The following is a 10,364-nucleotide window of genomic DNA, read 5'->3' on the forward strand; positions in this document are numbered from 1 at the left end:
GCAACTTAGGCTTTATATAGTGGTTTCAAGCACCACAATTTATTGACAACAAAGTCTAGCACACACCACAACTGATCAACACTTGTCCTTAGTGTTAGGGGTCGTTTAGGGGTCATTTGGAGGTGTTTAAATGCAGATCATGGCTCTTGGAAGGCTGAACAGCCAAGTTAAGCATGTTTCTGCATCTGGGCGCCTGACGCGGCCCGCATGGGGGAATCCATGCTTTTGTACGCGGGCCGCCTGAGTTTTAAAAATCAGGCGAGAAAAAGAGGAGGCTCGCGGCCCGCCTCAACTTAACCCTAAACTTCACGCGGGCCGCCTGAGGTTAGAATTTCAGGATTTTTAAATCTTTTTGTAATGATGACAAAATCTGGTAATTAATAACGAAATCTTTCGTAATGATTTACCTGACCTTTCGGGTTTGAAGGGGTAACTTTGCGGTTTGGCCCTCGGTTAATTACAACTAGGGACCTCGTGATATTTACCCGCATTATTAAGTCCCCGGTTAGTTTATTAATTATTCAGAAAGCCTTAACTTTCATTATTGACGCTTTTAACCCTTCTCATACGAATTTGAGTATAACTCTCTCGTTTTAAAACGGAACTTCGCGGAATTTTTACAGTATATTCTAGTGAGCGTATAATACTGTTACGAAGCCTTGGGAACGTTAAAGGGTCACTCAGAGGTATAATTAAACATGTTGACACAGTTAACCCCTGTGGTTTGTAATTTCTCACTTTCTTCTGCGTTCCGCTTCCGTACGATCCGTGATTTATTCGTTTGAAGGTACGAGCATCGTTTAGGGATACTATACAGTATATTTATCTTTGTTTGACATTTATAACCCTTGAATTTATATACTTTCAAGGTTTGTCAACATTAGTCCTTTATTTAATATTAATGCCACGTGTAAACTTAGGACACGTGTCGGCACATTATTGGACGCAAAAATTTCGAGGTGTTACATTGGAATTAAAAGTAATTTGACTAGGAAACTCCATCACATCGCATCGCTCGCAATCGAAATCGAAATATCAAAAATCCTCGCACCAGGTACTCGAACCAGATACCAGCCGACCGGATCGCCATCCGACCGGGCTGCCATCCGGTCGATGTGCCATCCGACCGAGCTGTCAACCGGGTGGGATGCCATCCGACCGTCCAGCTCTTTCCTATTTTGGAATCCTATAAATACCCATCTCACTTTCATTCTTTCTACTTTTGGCAACTCTCTGACCGAACAGCCCGTGCTCCCCACCTTTTCTTCGATTTCTCTCAAATCCGGTAAGATCTCGTCCTAAATCTTGTACTTCCTTAATCTACATGCACTCCTACACCTTTCTATCTTTTGAATCTTAACTTTTAACCGTGAAATCACTAGATTTGAGGTGTTCTAGGATGATGTCATCCTGGCGTTCTTAGGAACTTCATGTTCTGGCTTTAATCCACCAAGAGCAACTTAGATCTACTCGATTTTCACATAAATAAACAAAGATCTCTTGTAGATCTGAACAAAAACATGATGAAAAAGGATTGAAAGATGGTTTCTAACTTTTTTTCAACTCTTTTACACTCAATGCACTCAAAACCGATAGAATCGGACCTTGATCTAGTCTTCCACTCATTCCCATTGATGTGCAAGATCGAGATCTGGATTCTACTCCCGAGACCACCGATTTCGGGTTAACCAAGAACAACCGTCTTGAACCGGTTAACTGATCAAACTTGGGTGATTCCTGTTCGGACGGGTTACTGGGGTCGAGATGGGGTTCTGTTGGTTAACGCGTTGTCAAAGCGTCTCGATAAAACTACAAACAATCAAAACGGCCAAGTGAAAGACGAACGGGATGACCAGCACGGAGTGCTATCCGACCGGACTACCGTCCGAACAGATGGCCATCCGAGCGACTGGCCATCCGAACGGCTGACAGTTTGGGTCCCACACTTAATCAACTTTATCTAAAGTTTGAGTATTGAACGAATTGTTATCTGATCGGACTACCATCCGACCGGATTACCCTTCGGATTATGAGATACTTGGGCTTTAACACCTAATCGATTTTTCAACAGGTTCAATGCACTAGAAATGCCACCCGATCGAACTGCTGTCCGATCGCGTGACATCCTGCTGAGAACTTGTTCTCACTGAAGTGTCAACCCATCGGATTGCCGTCCGATCGGACGACCGTCCGATCGACCAACCTGAAGGGTAGGGATACTTCAATGTTTTCAAAATGCTACAACAAAAACTTCAAAAGTCAAGCCATCGTACACAAACACATCCTTCTCAAAGGAAGGAACAATCCACTCGAACAGCCAGAGCGGATGTCCTGAAAATCTCTGTACCCTAAACGCAACCGGCGTCTTCCAGTCCCGCACTCTAGACTGGTGGACGGCCGAACGAAACAAACACGGGAATGATGCAACTTATGAGCTGACCTGGGAAGAGCTGAAAGCCATCATGATGGATGAATTCTGTCCTCCCCATGAATGCCAAAAGCTGGAGGACGAGTGACAACGCTGCCCTGACTGCTCGCTTTAAGCAGCTCAGCATCATCTGCCCCGATCAAGTGAAGGCGTCTGATATGGCGATTAAGAAGTACATCCGAGCTCTACCCGACTGTGTTACTGACTTTGTTCATGCCGCAAAAACAGCAACGATCGAAGAAACTTATCTGCTTGCCGCTGAAATCAACGACAAGCGGGTAAAAGCTGGTTTTTGGGATAAAGCTTCAAAGTCTCTGCATCAAGCTACCACCTCACCATCCTCCGAAACCGCCGCCGCTCAATCATCAAAGTCCTCACGCCGCAGGAAGAAGAACAACAACAGCAGCTCCAGCAACAAGAATTGTGCTGTCACCACCACTGCTGCTCCTTTGCAAGCCGTACTGGCTCAGCAGCAGTCCCACCACCGCCCAGCTCCAATCACTCATGCACCGCCTGCTAAGCGTGCATACATAGGCCCCCATCCGGCTTGGCCGACATGCTCATATCATCATCCGGTGGGTCTTGCCTGTCGTTTCTGCGCTCACTGCAACATGTACGGTCATTTCACTGCCAACTGCCGTACTAGTCCCCGCAACTCCGCAGCTCTTGCCACTGCTCATCAAGCTCTGCTCCCAGCCCCGCAAGGCCATCAAGTGGCTCAGGCAGTCGCGATCAACACCAGAGCCTGCTTCGCATGTGGTGATCCCAACCACTTTGCGAACATGTGCCCGAACAGGGTGGTGAAACAGGAGCCCCAGCAGCAGCAGCAGCAGCCTCACCAGCAGTAGCAGCCACAGCAGCAGCAACAGCAAGCAGCGCGCGCCCGAACCTTCAACATCAATGCGCGCCAAGCCCAGGCAGACAACAACGTGGTCAATGGTACGCTCCTTGTGAATGGTATTCATGCATCGTGTTTGTTTGATACTGGAGCCGATTAATTGCTTTGTGTCGTTCGAATTCGAGAAGCTCCTTAGTCGTAAGCGCTCCCATCTCCCCTCGACATTCGATGTTGAAGTCGCTACCGGAAGAACTGTCGCCGTTAATTCTGTTCTCCGTGATTGTACTCTTGAGCTCAACAATCACGTCTTCCCAATCGACCTTATTCCGATGCAACTCGGAAGTTTTGACGTCATAGTAGGCATGGACTTTCTTCGCGAAAACCACGCTGAAGTTGTGTGTTTCGATAAGATGATCCGATTCTCGCTCGCGAATGGTGATTTATTCTGTGTCTATGGTGAAACTGCTTCAAAGGGTCTCAAGCTCATGTCGTGTGTCCAAGCTAGCAAGTATCTCCGCAAGGAATACAGAGCTTTCTTGGCTAACATTGTAGTAGCGGAGAAGGAAAAGAAAGGAAAGACAGAAGTGAAAGACGTTCCAGTGGTCCGAGAATTTCCTAACGTTTTTCCTGAGGATCTCCCCGGACTGCCTCCAAGTCGTGATATCGACTTTCGTATCGACCTCATTCCTGGAGCCAACCCTGTTGCCAAAGCTCCTTACCGACTCGCGCCGTCCGAAATGCGTGAACTCTCGAATCAACTTCAGGAATTACTTGAGAAAGGCTTCATTTGCCCGAGCACCTCTCCTTGGGGCGCGCCAGTCCTTTTTGTTAAAAAGAAGGATGGGTCGTTCAGGATGTGCATCGACTATTAGGAATTGAATAAGCTAACCATCAAGAACCGCTATCCCCTGCTCCGCATTGACGATTTGTTTGATCAGCTACAAGGTGCTACGTGTTTCTCGAAGATCGATCTACGCTCAGGCTATCACCAGCTACGCATTCAGGAGGAAGATATACCCAAAAAAGCTTTTCGCACTCGTTACGGCCACTATGAATTCGTTGTTATGCCTTTCGGTTTGACCAACGCACCCGCGGTTTTCATGGATCTGATGAATCGCGTGTGTAAGCCATTTCTAGACCGTTTCGTCATCGTGTTCATCGACGATGTCTTGATCTATTCCAAATCGAAAGTCGAACACACGCAACATCTACGTTTGGTACTTGAACTACTCCAGGGGAATCAACTTTATGCCAAGTTCTCCAAGTGCGAATTCTGGCTAGAGGAGGTTCAGTTTCTGGGTCACATCGTAAATAGTCAAGGTTTTCATGTCGATCCCGCGAAGATTGAAACAGTTAAGAGTTGGATTACACCTAAGAACCCGTCTTAAGTCCGTTCTTTTCTCGGACTAGCGGGCTATTATCGACGATTTATCGAAGGATTCTTAAAGATCGATGTGCCGCTTACCGCTCTTACGCACAAAGACAAGCCTTTTGTTTGGGGAACCGAACAAGAGTCTGCTTTCCAAACCCTCAAGCACATGCTTTGCAATGCTCATGTTCTCACATTGCCCGACGGAAGCGACGACTTCATTGTCTATTGTGATGCTTCCAACCTTGGTCTTGGTTGTGTTCTGATGCAGCGGAACAAGGTTATAGCTTACGCATCTCGTCAGCTCAAAGTCCACGAGAAGAACTATACAACCCATGATCTCGAGCTAGGCGCGGTTGTTTTTGCGTTAATGATTTGGCGACACTACCTGTATGGTACCAAGTGTACGATCTTCACCGATCATAGGAGTCTACAACATATCTTTGATCAGAAAGAACTTAATATGCGTCAACGCCGATGGGTAGAACTTCTCAACGATTACGACTGTGAGATTCGTTATCACCCAGGCAAAGCAAATGTCGTTGCCGACGCTCTCAGCAGACGGAGCTATTTGCTCAGCATCCTCAATACTCAAGCCCAATATGATCTCGAAACTCTCATCCGCGAAGCCCAACATGCCTGTTTTAATGAACGCACCTTGAAGAAGGAGAGAATCTATCACGATAGAGCTCAGCTCGTAAGTAAATCCAATGGGGTTTTCCATTTTCTGGACCGAATTTGGATCCCTAAGTGGACCGATTTGCGAAAGATTTTGATGGACGAAGCCCATAAATCCCGGTATTCTATTCATCCTGGTGCCGATAAAATGTACCAGGATCTTCGCTATAAGTACTGGTGGCCGGGCATGAAAAGGGACATTGCTCTCTACGTTGGGAAGTGCCTGACTTGTGCAAGGGTCAAGGCCGAGCATCAAAGACCCTCTGGCTTACTCGAACAACCCCCAATCCCTATGTGGAAGTGGGAGAGTATAGCTATAGACTTCATAACCAAGCTTCCGCACACGTCATCAGGCCACGACAGCATCTGGGTTGTTGACCGTTTGACCAAATCAACCCACTTTTTGCCAATACGAGAAGACTACAAGGTCAAACGATTAGCCCGAATCTACACCGATGAGATCATATGTAATCATGGGACGCCTCGCGACATCATTTCTTACTGTGATGCTCGGTTTACCTCGCGACTGTGGGAAACGTTTCAAGTTGCTCTTGGTACTATGCTTAATCTGAGTACCGCATTCCACCCTCAAACCGACAGTCAGACTGAGAGAACGATCCATACTCTTGAAGACATGTTCCGTTCGTGTGTCATAGACTTCGGTGGTAATTGGGATAAATACCTGCCGTTAGTCGAATTCTCGTATAACAACAGTTATCATTCCAACATTCAGATGGCACCATTCGAGGCCTTATATGGAAGAAGATGTCGATCGCCTATTGTATGGCACGAGATCGGTCACTCGTAATTAAACGGTCCTGAGCTATTGCAAGAAACGACTGACAAAGTCCTCCAAATTCGAGACAACTTGTTGAAAGCTCGAAGTCGACAGAAAAGTTACGCCGATAGATGACGCAAGCCCCTTGAATTCGACGTTGCCGACTACGTGCTCCTAAAGGTATCACCTTGGAAGGGTGTAGTCAGATTCGGCAAGAAAGGGAAACTAGCGCCTCGATATGTTGGACCTCTTAAGATTCTGGAAAGGATCGGAAAAGTCGCCTACAGGCTCGAACTACCGGAGGAACTTAGTAATGTCCACCCGACTTTCCATGTGTCAAACCTCTGAAAGTGCTTGGCTGAGCATGATTTAATTGTACCTCTCGATTACCTCCAAATAAACGAAACACTGCACTTCGTGGAAAAGCCTGTCGAAATCATGGAACGCCAAACCAAGCAGCTCAGACGCTCGCGCATTCCTATCGTGAAAGTCCGATGGGAAGGCAAACAAGGCGCAGAGTTCACTTGGGAACTCGAAAGCGACATGAGGGCGAAGTACCCACAGTTGTTTGTTACGGCTTCGGCTTAATTTCGGGATGAAATTCCCTAAACAAGGGGAGGCTGTAACACCCTAGTGTTTCGGAAGTCAAAGTCAAAGTCAAAGATTGAAGTCAAAGGAGGAAAAGATTGCTAATTGCAATCTGTCTCTCTTTGCTCAATTCCTTTTTTGACTTCTTTGACTAATAGTTAGTCTATTTTGTGTTTTCCGTTAGTTGTATTATGTGGAGCAATTAATTATAATCGCAGTAATTGATGTATATTTATCGCTACGAAACGATTTACGGCTTTGAACAATAGGAAGTAACAATGCGATAAAGATATTTAAACGCTAATCGAACTAATCTAATCAGCATCGCGCTCGCAACTCGAATATCACATTTTTGGTGATTGTTATACGTGTGTGTGTGCCTTATGTGTTACTTGTGCGTGTTTATTTATGATATGTGTGATGATCAATCAAATCTCAATCGAACTCGATCGCAATCGAATAGCAATCGCAAAACGAATACGAAATAAGGATGATTGTATGTTGATATTGATGTGCACAAAATGCAACATATAAATTACATCAATTGTAGCTTAAAACTAACCCTTTTTTAGTACTAATGTTGGAAAAAGTGTGCTTTTGTCTTCCTTTTATATTTTCAGGATTAAATGAGCTCAAAGTAACAAAAGAAGCAAAAAGACAGCTAAATCTAACATAAATACAAGAAAAGGAACAAAAGTGGCATGCCCGACCTCCCGACAACATCTCCCCAAGCAAAACAAAGAAGACAGAAGACTGAACACGCCCCATGCTCAGTGAGCACGGGGCCGTGCCCAAGCAGAAAAGACAAAGCCATAGAAGCTTCTGTTGCCCACCACGGGGCCATGCCCAGCGGACACGGGGGCGTGGTCAACTCCCTGCAGAGGCATTTATTGCAATTGCGAATTACAATTAATGAAGAGAGACACGCGGATGGACACGGGGCCGTGCCCGAGCTTCTGGTCAGCCTATAAATAGGAGTGTTTAGAGCTCTTGCAACTCATCCCTTGGCACACCACCTCTCTCACACTTCACCCACCACCCAACACCACCATAACACCATCATCCACCACCATCATCCATTGTCCATCGTAGAGTGTGTGAGTCATCTCGGGATCCAAGATTGATCGTAAGAGTTCTTGACAATCAAAGGCCATGTTTGCCTAAGTCTCTTACATCACTTAGTGAAGACAAGTGTTTAGTGTAATACTTTTTATTTTTAATCTTTTGCACTTTTTAATTGGTTTTGTATTAATGACTTTAATTACTAGTTTCTTATGTTGAAGGTGATTCTTCCTTATCGTTTGTCCGTGGTGTCTTGGCATTATTTTACTGTCTATATAAAATAAAAGATTTTCACCATTCATATCTCCACGGTCTATATGGAGGTATGTTGGCTACCTGGTCGGGGGTTAAGGGAACAGTTTGGTAAGAGTCTTGCCATTGTTCAGTGTATAGATCCTGCAAAGGACCTGGATCAAATTTAGTAGGACCTCCTTCAATACCCAAAGGTATTGGATGGCGGGGGTCCAAACTCTTTGATCCCCTCATAAGTTAAACTACTATTCAAACTTTAACCCGGCTACTTAGGACTGTATCCCTGCTGACTCAGACTACTTAGCCAAGGGTAACGTCGCCTTCAAAAGAGTGGCCGACCACATTATGCATTAATAACTTAATTAATTATCTTTCAATACTCCGACCCTTTAGGATTGTATCCTTGCTGACTCAAACTACTGGGTTGAGGGTAACGTCGCCTTCAAAAGAGGGGCCTACTACAATAACTAAGATAATCTCTTAAACAAGTGCAAAAGTGCGAAAATAATCAAAGGTTACACTATACACGAGTCGGATCCAAGTGATTCATCTTGTCTATCTGTTTTATTTTTATTATTTTTTTTCAGCATTTTAGTTAGTTTTATTTTCTTAGTTTAAAAACCTTTTTCTAACATTTTGATTGATTAGACGTTGAGGATAAACCGGTACTAAAAGCTCTTGTGTCCTTGGACGACCTCGGTATCTTACCAACACTATACTACGTCCACGATGGGTGCACTTGCCCATATGTGTGTTTTGTGTTAGTAAATATCGTGTTTTATAAATTTAAAACTTGGCTAAAAAGTGTAAAAAGGGCTTAAAATATACATCTAAAAATATAACACACTTCACGCACATCAAGTTTTTGGCGGCGTTACCGGGGACACAAGGATTTTAAGAAAGTTAGGAATCAACGGCCTAATCATTTTTTTATTTTCTTTTTATTTTTTGGATTTTCTTAATCTTTCATCTTCTGCAGAGCTCAGCACGGGTCGTGCCTGGTCGGACACGGGCCGTGCCCAGCAGTGTCACTGGCAGTTTTTATTTTCCGAGTTACAGAGGGCTGAGCACGGGGCCGTGTCGGTGCAACACGGGGCCGTGTCCAACTTTCCAGTAACAGGGATCCAGAAAACAATCGCTGTATCTCCGACCACGGGCCGTGTTCACTGAGCACTGGGCCGTGGTGAACTTTCTGACCAACATTCTTTTCTGTTTTTATTGCAGGAGTTGGAAGCAGACGCCACATCTGAACCTTCTACGTAGTGTATGAGCTCCAGTTCTAATAAAGACATAAAAGAACCTCTAGAAGAACCCGAACGCTTTCTCAGAAAAAGACTTAAAGCTAAAAACCAAGGGAAAGTTTCTGGGGACCCACTTCCAATGGCGGACCAACGTACCCTCATGGATTACCTACGACCCACCGTGGGTAATCTCGGCGCCGCTATCAATGCACCGAATGTTGAAGCCAACAACTTCGAACTTCGGCCACATTTGATACAAATGCTTCAAAACTCCGCAACCTTCCATGGGCTTGCGGACGAGGATCCCCATCTACATATTACTAATTTTTTAGAAATATGTGATACCTTTCGGATCAATGGAGCATCAAATGAAGTCATCCGCCTCCGAATGTTTCCATTTTCACTAAAAGACCGAGCAAAAGCTTGGCTCAACGCCCTCCCAGTTGGTTCGGTAAACACCTGGAATGAACTAGCCCAAAAATTTCTATATAAGTATTTCCCTCCCGCTAAAACGGCTAAATTAATGACTGAAATTAATACATATTCACAAGAGGATGGGGAATCCTTATATGAAACTTGGGAAAGGTTCAAGGAGCTATTGCGAAAGTGTCCCCATCACGGTCTTGCGGTATGGCAACAAGTATCCACTTTCTATAATGGGTTGTTGCCACACACGAGACAAACACTTGACTCTAGCTCCGGGGGACTTTTAGGTAATCATCGCCCACATGAAATATACAATCAAATCGAGGAAATTGCTCAAATCAATTTTCAGTGGCACACTCCCCGAGGCAATAAATCTATTGCCCCGGGCGCCCATAAGGTTGATGAAAGCACTTCTTTATAAGCCCAAATCAAGGCCCTCTCTTCAAAAATTAAAAAGTTAGAAATGACAAAAACGGTCTTGGTAATGGCTTGCGAAGGGTGTGGTGGGCCACATGAAAATTGGAGTTGTATGAAAGAAACAGATGCTCAAACAGAGTCGGTAAACTACATTGATAATAGACCTAGGCGTCGGGTCCTCCAACGGTACCTACAACCAAGGATGGCGTAACCACCCTAACCTTGGTTGGAGAGAACCCGACAATAGTAGTAACCAACAGAGTCTAAGCCAACGAACAAACTTTCAA

General features: G+C 44.9%; 1 non-coding gene across 1 annotated transcript; it reads right to left on the minus strand.

Moving 5' to 3' along the window:
* Positions 1 to 9,751: 9,751 nt before the first annotated feature.
* Positions 9,752 to 9,858, minus strand: LOC118487723. Its single transcript, XR_004882666.1, has one exon. It is a non-coding gene; the product is annotated as a small nucleolar RNA R71 (small nucleolar RNA).
* Between the last annotated feature and the right edge of the window lie 506 nt (positions 9,859 to 10,364).

Source organism: Helianthus annuus, chromosome 15 (genome assembly GCF_002127325.2).
Source record: "Helianthus annuus cultivar XRQ/B chromosome 15, HanXRQr2.0-SUNRISE, whole genome shotgun sequence".
NCBI classification, from domain to species: domain Eukaryota; kingdom Viridiplantae; phylum Streptophyta; class Magnoliopsida; order Asterales; family Asteraceae; genus Helianthus; species Helianthus annuus.